At 48.1% G+C, this 11074-nt stretch overlaps 1 pseudogene; it reads left to right on the forward strand.

The window, feature by feature from the left end:
* Window positions 1-5229: 5229 nt before the first annotated feature.
* On the forward strand, window positions 5230-7931 carry LOC112299432 (toll-like receptor 12; annotated as a pseudogene).
* The last annotated feature ends 3143 nt before the right edge of the window (window positions 7932-11074 follow it).

The following is an 11074-nucleotide window of genomic DNA, read 5'->3' on the forward strand; positions in this document are numbered from 1 at the left end:
CCAAAGAAAGAGGAAGGCACAGACTTCCACATCCCATGTTCTCTCCTAAATCATAAATAACGTAAGTCCTACTTCTCTCAGCAGGTGTGAAGGGCTGTCAACAAGTCTGGAGGTTCTGCAATGTGGGAAAATACATCCCGAGTGCGTAAGAAGCATTCTTGCCTGACCACGGAATGCAGGCACGTATCAGGCACTCAGGTTTCATACAGCGCTGTGGATATGCACCCTTTCTTTGTCCAGCATCTGAGACCTTTTCTGTATTTCCTTTAAGGGTAGAGAATTCACCCACCAATAGGGAGGTAGAGTCTGCTTCTCCCTAGAGAGATTGAAAAAACCCCATGGACTAGTGTTTACCAATCACATAACTCTGACTTTGAGTGATAAGATAGTGACATTAAAAAATAGGGACCAAGCAGAGCCCATTATTGGTAATAGGGTAGTGGGGGCAGCAGCTCCAGCATCTAATTTCCAGGGGGCTGACAGTGCAAGCTAGCCCCAGCGGCAGCCAAAGTGGTATCCCCAAATGGACCAGTTCCGCGGCATGGTTTGGGGTGCTGTTCCTGACTGTGTTCTGGTCCTCCAGCCCCTTTGAAGAGTCCATGAGCTACCGAACATCCTCTTTAGAAGTTCCTCGTCTGCTCAGTTTCTGTTGCATACTACTAAACCCTGACTGATGCTATTAAATGCAAACTTCTAGTCACCTGGGTTGAAGTGCCCATTGAAAGTAAAGCCCTAAGAGGCTGAGTGGCCATGTGACAAAGCAGTATAAGGGCCACAGAGACTTCGAGCTCATATCCTAAGGACTTGGCTCAAGTGTCCACCTAGAAGCTAAGGGACTTTTATGACTGGAATTGAAGAATCTTGTACTTCTTATTGAGGCAGGAGCAAAGGGAAGAGGTAGTTACGGGAGCCCAGGGCCCGGAGTCAACCAGTGGAGGCCAGACTATGGCAGGCTCGCTTTGCAGGACTTGGTACCATGGAGGAATTGCAGCTGCTATTGGAGCTGCTGCCACAGCAGAGAAGGAAGGGAAAACCTTTGTGGGCTTCTCCCTTTCTCCTGACTGCCAACCGCACACAGAAGGCAGAGACTGTAACTTGCAGGGAGCAGCTTACCTGTCATATGGACAGAGGAGGGGAAAGAGTGGAATGGATATGTGAAATAGGCCCAGAACCGCTACAAACGGAAAACCCTCTTCCCCAGCGTCTAGAGATATCAAACTATCGTCCGATTCCAGTATAGCTAGAAGGCAATTATAAAGTCAAACCCAAGAGGAGAGGCAGTTTTGCTCATTTTTGTTGGCAAAATCTAAAGAATACATGTGGAAATCTTCAATGAGGGTGTAGGCCAAGGAGGGAGCAACATACTTTCAGGTTGTGCTGAATATGTTGGGGCAGGCAGCCATTTGTGGGTCACCTTGGTGATTTCAAGGCTTGCTTTCAAGCCTGTGCTTTAGGCTACTTGAACCCTGTTACTAAGGTGTGACTTGGCTGGGATCTCTACCGCAAACCCTGTGTAATCTGTCTCACAAATTACAGTCATCTTGACCTTCTGTTTTCTCTACTTGCTAAGAATGTCTAGGCAAAACCTGGGTTCCCTCTTCCTCTCTGTGCTGCGCTCAGTAACTGCCTGCGGGGGAAAGTCAGGACAACTGCCGGGTTTGCCTTCGTTTCCCTTCTCACAGGGGTCGCCATCCTGTCTTGCCAGTTTTCCTAATATCTGAAAATACTTGTTTCATATATTTGGTCCAGTTTTATATGTATTTATATGGCCTGTCCAGAAAAAGTCCAGACACTGTTAATACAATGCGAACGGTTTGTGCCTCATCGATGTAACCTGGCAGCCAAGGAGAGTGGACTGGAATGCGCATGTGTGAACAATGACGACTTCACTGTACTAGTCAGTGGGGGTGGTAGATGCTGTTGAGTGAGCATGTGTACTGTGTGACCGTCACATTCAAAATGACTGAGTGAGTAGAGCAATGAATCTGCATCAAATTTTGTGTTAAGCTTGAACATTCCTCCATGGAAACTATTCAGACGATTCCGAAGGCTTTCAGGGAAGATGCAATGGGAGCAGCACAAATAAAAGTGTGGCACAAATGCTTCAAAGATTGTCCAGAATTGTTGAAAGTGACCCATTTCTGGAAGGCCTGTGACAAGCAGAACACCTGAGAATGTTGAACGTGTGCAGACTGCAATCAACCAAGATCGGCGACCAACAGTGTGAGAACTAGGGGCTGATCTGGGGACTCCAAACACTACTGTGTCTGAGATTTTGATGCAGGATCTTGGCGTGAAATGTGTTATGGCAAAATGCATTCTGCAGCTTCTGCTACCAGAGCAGAGAGAACATCTGCAGTTGCTAATGACTTGATTCAAACTGCTACCAGTGAACCAGATTTCCTCCAGAAGGTTGTAACACTGGGACACCTGTGTGAGGTCCCCAGGTGCCTACTTTGAGGGGACTGAGGCATTGTTGCCTTAGGTACAATGTTTCCTGTAGCTTGTATCTTCTTCAAGAAATGTCTCTATTTTTCATCATACATGGGTGGATACTTTCTGGACATACCGTGTGTGTGTGTGTGTGTGTGTGCGCGCGCGCACTGTTCTTGGTGGAACAGCTAACCTGGTACCAGTTATTCCATAATGAGGGAAGTACAAGTTTTTTTCCCCAACTTTTCTAAGTTCCTTTTAGCAAAATTCCTTTTCTAACTTTTTGAAGTAGTTGCCCGACTCGTTGCTTTTCAGATTTTGTTGTTTATTTCCTAACACAGACATTTAAGGCTGCACGTCCCCCATACATATTGCTTTAGCTTTATCCCACAAGTTTTAATGTATAGTGTTTTGTTGTTGTTTGATTAAAATATTTTCTAATTTTCATTATGATTCCTTCTTTGGCCCAAGGGTTATTCCAAATAATATTTATTATGTTCCACAATTATGAGTGGGTTTTTTTTTTGACATATGTATTGCAAATAACTTCTCCTGCTGTGTGGCTATTTTCAAAGAACAGGATATCTTAGCTTTGGTGAAGTCAAATTTATGAAGAAAAAATATGGCTAATTTTATTTGTGGCCCAGTTAGTAAAATTTTGCTTATCCCAAGACTATGAAGATATATTTCTAAGTTTTCTTCTAAAAGATTCATTGTTTTTCACATTTAGGCTTACGATGCATTTTGAATGATCTTTTATGAAGATAAATGGAATGATGCCTTTTTTATATCAGGTGACTAGATATGATTACTCTTGTTTATGGGCTCTATTTTGTTGGCAAGAGATCGGAGGGAGGGGGAGGGAGGTCAGGGAATTATACCCCTGCTCTCCTTCCTGTGAGGTCCCTTTAGGTTGGATTTGTGACTTGACCCAATGTCATTGCTTCTCCCGAGGCAGCTGGCCTCGGGAAGCTCTCTCCTTTCATGTTCTGATAACTCCTGTGAGGCCTTATTCCTTTAGTTCTAGGAGCAGTGACAGCCCCTATACTTGCTAGCCCGGTTCCAGCACTATCAACCCTCTCACATCTCTGTGACTAGTCACAAACCTCCCAGGGGAATACTGATTTACTCGTGCTCTTTCCCCCTCGAGACTCTGATTAATGTGCTGGCATATTAGAAAGTTATTTTTAAAGTATGTAGTATCTAGTGTCTTTGCTAAACAATTTTTAGTTTTAATAGTTTGTTTCTGGAAATTCTGGGGATTCCTATGTAAACAATCATAGCATCTTATCAATGGCGACCCTCTTGTTTCTTAAAATACTTATAATTTTAATTTCTGTTTCTTTTCTTATTTTCCTGGTTAACACCTCTCCATTATAATGTTGAACAAAAGTAATTATAGTTGTCTCACTCCAGGCTTTAAATTGAATGCATTGAGTGATTCACCATTAAGAATTTTACTCTCTGAGTTTATTATTATTTTTTAAAAAATCATAATCAGATATTGAATTGTTTTGAATAGTTTATTGTTTAAGATCATCATAAAGCCCCTTTCTTTTTCTCTTTCTGCTCTCCCCTGGGGTCCTGGCTCCATCGTGATCGTGTATGTCAAGGTCAAGGCCATGGAGATCATTCTTCCTATCCCCAGCCTAGAAGAGCAGGATTGGAACCTTACAGTCCTCTTGGATAAATCTTGGGCTTTTTGGAATATCCCATGTGGAATATTACAAGATGTTCATTAAGGCATCATTTTGATGTACTATTTTTTGCTTATAAAACATCTGCTTTTTAAAGATTCTGATTTACTCAAGACCTCCTTCTAAAGTAAGGAGAGAAGTGCTGGCTGGTGTGGCTCAGTGGGTTGAGTGCCAGCCGGGGTTGCGGGCCAGGTGCCTGGTTGAGGGCACGTGAGAGGCAACCAATGGATGTTTCTCTCACACACCAATGTTTCTCTCCCTCTCTTTCTCCCTCCCTTCCCCTCTCTCTAAAAATAAATAAATCAAATCTGAAATAAAAAATAAGGAGAGCAAGTAGTAAAGGAGAGGAGGGGAGATACCTCATTCTGACACTTACGTGTAATTTGCAGCAATCCCGTGGAGCAGGTGTTAGTGTGCTTAGTTTACAGACGGGAAGCTGAAGCTCAGAGAGGTGAAGTGCACTGCCCGGGACAAAGGCAGAGTGGGATTCTGGAATTTTGGCCCCACGGTTGTGGCCCCAAGTTGGGGCTCTCTCTGTTGTGAGGCAGTAAGAAACGCTTGCTCCCTCACAACAGAGCAAGTGAGACGTGAGTCCTTCCGCCCACGAGGGTACTTCTGCCTTTCCCCAACCCTTGGTCCTCAGCTCTAAGCATCTCCTTGTCTGGCGTGCTGTGCTGTGCATAATGAGACAGGGCCTGTGTCGTGACTGGGGGTCCTGGATCTGCCCAACAATGGGCTACAGAGCCTGTCCCCCGGGGACATTCTTCTGCTTACCCCACCTGTAGGAGCTGCTGCTTCAGGGAAACCAGCTGGATTGGCTGTCTGGAGGGCCAGGTATTCCAGGGCCTAAGGAGGCTACGCTGAGACATAAGCCGCAGAGTGTAGAGGCCCACCTTCCCGGCAGTTCTGCAGTGTGGAAACATTTGGGCCCCCAGAGCCTGGTTCCAGGCCCTCCTGGGCACACTGGGGGCTGTGCATCCTGTCAGTGCTGTGAGTACTGTGTACGTGTGCGTGGTTGGGAAGGAAGGGGTCTGGAGAAGAGGGGAGCGGAGAGTGAGGCTCTGATTGTGCTTGTCTCTAGACCAGGCTTGGGGCTGAGATGGGCGGACATTTGCTGCTGCCTGGTTTGCTCCTGTTCCTTCCTCTGACCACGGGCTGGACTGCTTCAAATTGCTTAGTGACTGAAGGCTCCCGGCTGCATGTGGTCTCCCGTTACTTCCTGTGCCGCCTGGACTCCAGCCTGCCCCTCCTGGCACATGCTCTGGGCGAGCCACCTGATGCAGGCCCTGGAGGCTGTGCCGCAGGGTGTGGAGGGGCTCTGTCTTGGTGGGTCCACTTCAGTTCTACCACTGGATGCTTTCTCCTCCGTCCCTGGCCTCAAGATCTTGGGACTGTTTCTGAGTCTCACCCAGGTCCTGCCAGGAGCCCTCCGGGGCCCGGGGCAGCTGCGGCAGCTGTCTTTCACATGTCATCACTTGAAAGACTTCTTCCTACCCCCTGATGCCTCTGGCAACCTGAGCTCTCTCCAGCCAATTTCTGGGGCCCTTGCCTGGATAGGAACTCAGGTGTCCAGTTGCCTCCTACTCTACGGCGACTTGACATCAGCGGTATTTACCTTCAGAATGTGGGGAAGTTGGCAGACATCTTCCCAGACCCGGTGCTTGGTCCCTCCTCTGGATGACTGGACTCTGGATGTCCTGGACCTGTCATTCAACAAAAAGCTGACAATGGCTAGCCCTGGGGCCCTCCAGGGCCTCAAGGTGGGGACTCTGAATCTGGACCACACAATGATGACGGCAGCTGCAGTGGAGGGACTGGGGCTGCAGAAGCCTGATGCCCTGTCTGTGATACATACTGACTGACATGGCTGAGCTGCCTGCTGACGCAGTTGCCCGCTTTGAGCTGCAAGAGCTGAATATGGGATTCACACGGATAGGGCACATAACTCCGGAGGCCCTGGCTTCCTGCCGAAGCCTGAAGAGCTTGAGTCTTAAGAGCAGTGGCCTGACTGACCTGCCACCGTTTCCTAGCTGCCCTGCCCAGGCTTCAGAGACTGAACCTGAGAGGCAACAAACTGTGGAGTGCTGTGCCGTGCACGAATGAGACAGGGCCTGTGTCGGGACTGGGGGGCCCTGGATCTGCCCAACAGTGGGCTGCAGAGGCTGCCCCCAGGAGCATGCTTCTGCTTGCCCCACCTGCAGGAGCTGCTACTTGAGGGAAACCAGATGGATTGGCTGGAGGGCCAGGTATTCCTGGGCCTCAGGAGGCTGGAGAGGTTGGACTTGAGTAACAATCCACTGGTGACCCTGGGTGAGGCCTGGTTGGCTCATCTGCCTGAACTGACCACCCTGAACCTGCTGAATACCAGCATTATGCTGAGCCCAACCTGGGACTTCTGGGGCCCAGAGAATCTGCATGACCTGAGACTTTAGTTCCCCTCTGGCCCTTCTGGGGTAGTGCTGTCCATAGCCATGAGACTGACTAGTCTGGAGCTTCGTGCAGTACCAAGCAGGAAGCTTTGGAGGCTGGCTTCTCCCATCTTCCCAGTCTTGCAGACCCTGACTCTAAATGGCTGGGGACTGCAGCTGGAGACCCAGAATATCACCGAGATCACCTTCGCCAACTCTTCTTGCTTGGCAACAGCTTGGAGGCCCTCTGCTCCAAGGACATCTCCAGCTTCTTCCTCTGGCAGCTCCCCAGACTCCAGTATCTGAGGGTCCAGGGTGATGGGCGCAGCCCCAGGCCCTGCTACATCACTGGGCTGCCCACCCTACAGGAGCTGAAGCTGCAAAGACTGCAGTCCCGAGTGTGGCCCCACTCAGTGTGGTTGCAGGAGCTGGTGGGTGAGCTGCCCAGACTCCACGTGCTGCATCTGGCCCAAACTGGCTTGGAGACACTGTCTGCTGCTGCTTCCCAGGGCCTGGGCGGTCTCCAGATCTCAGTGCTAGACAGGGAGACAGGCACTGTGCTGGATGGCAGTCCCCAGGAGCACAGTCCCCAGATGCCACAGTACATGTATATTTTGAGTTCATCCTTGGCCTGCCAGTGTGCCAATGCCTGGATGGGGCCCTGGCTTAAGCGGTCCCCCAGAACATACATGCATATAGCACCATGCCAGCTGTGCCAGCCAGAGGCTGGGGGCCACCCTAAGAATCCCCTTTTCCCCTTCCTCTGGAGTCACTGACCCAAGACTTTGGGGTTGGAACTCTTTTTGGGCAGCTCTGCCCTGCTGAGAGCTGATCTCCTTGCCCTTCCTGCAAGAAGCCAGGAATTCCTGGATCCTCCACCTGCTCTGTTCAGAGCTTGGCTTCAGGATCCGAGGGGTCAGAAGGGTGAATGAAGGCAACAGGTTCCTCTATGATGTCTTTGTGTCCCACTGTAGGCAAGACCAGGCCTGGGTGGTACAGGAGCTCTTGCCACTTTGGAAGGCAGCTGGGGGCTGCACCTCTGCCTCCCTGAGCGGGATTTTGAGCCAGGCAATGCTGTGGCCGATAATGTGGCAGAGAGCATGGCAAGCAGCTGGGTCATGCTCTGTGTGCTGAGTTGCCAGGCCCTGGGCACGCCACACTGCTGCCTGGAGCTCCACCTGGCCACCTCCCTCCTGTTGGCTTCCCCCACCCCCCCACAGTGCTGCTGCTGGTCTTCCTGGAGTCTGTATCCAGCCACCAGCTCCCCTGCTACCATAGACTGGCCCGGCTGCTTTGCAGAGGAGACTATTATGTGTGGCCCAAGGAAGATGAGAGAAAAGACAACTTCTGGGCTTGGCTGGGGAGCAGGCTGGGGCAAGCTGGTTTGGGCTAGAGTGAGTGCATGTGTTTTGGAGGGTGGGGATGGGAAAGGAAAGCCAGCCTGGCAGGGAGAGAGTGGGTATGTGTTAGTGCATGAGACTGAACTGAGCTTCTGGGAGGTAGGGGTGCCGTGTGTATGGGGAGGATCATCTGGTAGCTTTGGAAACATAGGCTTTGGGAAGGTTCTGGAGGCTGCATGAGAAAATTTGGGGGATGGCATGTGGCCATGAGGTGCGCGATGTGATCTCAAGTTGTCCAAATCCTCAGTAAATTTACTAAATACATGAAATGGTTAATGTAATTGGACTTTTTCTTTTTTGATGGAAATGCACAGGAGGAAGAGGGTGAAGGGGCGGGGGTCACAGAAACTGTAGCCTGGAGGAAATAAAGTGGGGGAATTCAGAGAGAGGGTGGGAACGAAAGGAAGACTCTGAGTACTCCGAACCTATGGAATCAGGTCTAGGCCAAGTTCAACCAGATCGTCAAGGGGCAGAGAGTCCCCTTTTGCCACCTGGGTTATAGAGGTATTGGCAGCTGAGGACCAGAAAAGCTGGGATGCTACCCAGGAGGCAGCGGGCTGATCGCCTATTCCCTCAATGAAAACACGGAAGCACAGTCACATCTATCCTCTTGTTTGAACCTCATAGCAACACTGGGAGGGGGACCCACTTCCTTGGCACTCTGGCTTCAGCCAGGCTAGACTACTTGTAGCTCCCGGGACTCCGTGTACTCCTGCCTCTGGGCCTTTGCATGCGCTATTCTTCCTCCCAATTCATTTCTTCTGGGGAAGTACTGTGTATCCTTTAAGATTCAGTGCAGCCATCATTTTCTCCAGAAGCCATTCCTGACCTGCCAGCCTCTTGGTTCCCACGACTTCCTGCACTTTCCTTTCTCAAAGTACTGATCATGCTGTATCAGCCCTCACAGGACTGGGAGCCCCCAGAACAGCGGTCTGCAAAGGGAGTACACGGTGGGCCACCGGGGTTTAGGAAGAAAAATTTAAAAAAACTTCTATTTGTCTTTTTTCATATCTCACTTTATTCTGAAGCTAGCCTGTCTACTTCTTAGCTATGCTACTTAACCTCTGTACCTGAGTTTCTTCTTCTGTCACATGGGATAGTATTACATCCTCCCTCGAAGGGTTTTGTGAGAATTAAATGAGTTAATAGGTATAAAGCACTGAGAGCAGGACCTAATAATGCATTGTCAATATTCAACAAAACTTAACTTTTTAATGTAATTATGTATGTACTACATGCATATCACATAAGTAAATAAATACACATATGTTGGGAGAGTGTGCTAAAAAATGTCGTACTGATAGGAAACATTACTAATTTGCTAGCAGAAAACTTGATCAGGAAAGTTTGGAGATCAGACCCTGGAGCCAGGGACCAGGTTTGATTCACCTCTGCATCCTTAGAGCCTAGTGCTGGCCCAGACAACTATGGACAGAAAAAAATCTTGATGGATGCTGAAGCAGAGAACTGGGGTCTGTTTATTTCTATATGATACTGGGCCAGGAAACTTGGCCTCTTTGGGCTTGAATTTTCCTCTTCTGTACAGTGCCAGGCTTTAAATAGACAAAGGCTAAAGGAAACCATAGAACGATTCTAGGCTGAATTTTGGGCGAGGGGCGCCCTCTAGAGTCCTAATGGTGTCTCTCTCTCTCTCTCTCTCTCTCTCTCTCTCTCTCTCTCTCTCTCTCTCTGTGCATTCTCACCTCCATTCCTCCTCTTCAGGGCCAATGATCCTGAAATGAATCTGACCCTGCAAAGTTGACTTTCCAGCTTCAGATCTGGACACTCTCTCAAACGTCTCCAGCCCTCCCAGCACCTCACACTGCAGAACTGTCTCTCTCTCCACTCACACAACACCCTCCCCTCCACTGGTGATCTTTTCTTTATGCAGCATGAGGCTGAGAAGAAACCTTTGGGGTCATGTGCCCAGGTTCAAATCCCAAGCCTTGCACTTATTGGCTATGTGATCTTGAGTGGTCACTTCACCTGTCCAAGCCCTCATTTCCTTCTTGTAAATTGGAGGTAATAATATCCACCTCATAGGGCTGTGATACTCCAATAACAAGGAGCACTTACAGGTTGCTACTTCTTTTACTGAGTAAAACCACACGAGTTGTTACTATAAGTAGGTTGGAACATGTTTCACAGAAGAGAAGGACTTTGAACTAAGTCTTTCAAAGTAAGATACAGAATTTCCCCAATTTTAACAATAGCCAACATGTATCAAGCACTGGGCCATTTACCAGGTACTGTCAATTTCCCCAAAGTCTCATAACTATTAGTAAAAATAATAATAGCTAATAATTATTAGACTCCTTCTGCTAGCCATGTGTCAAGCTCTTGACACACTTTCCTCCATTTATTTCTCACCAACTCTATCAGGTAGATGCCATTATTTTAATTCCCATTTTACAGATGAGAAAACCGAGGCATAAAGAGGTGAATTAATTTGCCCAATGTTTCACAGCCAGTGAGTGGCAAGGCCTCCATCCTGCATTTGAAAATACGAAGTTTCAGACCCAAGCAGCTTGACCCCAGAATCCATGCTTTACTTGCATTAACCTTCACAACAGCTGCAATGCAGGTTCTGTTGTATCACCTGCATTTTAAAGATGAAAAAAAACAAAGACAGAAGAGATGCACTAATTTGTTTAAGGCCACACAGCTGGGAAGTAGTTAGGCTGGAATTTGGATCCATGTCTGACTACAAACCCACATTCTCAACCTCATATTAGATTGCTCATACCCCAAAGTACAAAGCAACTGCTTTTACATTAAAAGTATTCAGATTGTTGTTATTCTAATGATGATTAACATTCTTCCAATACACACCAAGTGCCAAGCTCTGTACTAACTGATTTACATAATAATAGCTAACATTCGCTGTGTATTTTTAGGAGTCAGGCCCTGGGCTAATCGTTTTAGGTGTATCATTCATTGAAGCCTCACAAAAACCTGCGGATTCGGATGTTATTATCCTTGCTTTACAGCTAAAGAAAGAGCGATTCACAACTGATCCAAAGTCACTCAGCTTAACTGTGAGCTGGAAATTGCACCTACAATTGTCCAACTCTCTCTTGCCCACCAGTCTGGTCATCTCTAGTCACCCTCTCTCCTTATTTCTTTTTCTTTTTCT

The sequence above is a fragment of the Desmodus rotundus genome, chromosome 3 (genome assembly GCF_022682495.2).
Source record: "Desmodus rotundus isolate HL8 chromosome 3, HLdesRot8A.1, whole genome shotgun sequence".
NCBI classification, from domain to species: domain Eukaryota; kingdom Metazoa; phylum Chordata; class Mammalia; order Chiroptera; family Phyllostomidae; genus Desmodus; species Desmodus rotundus.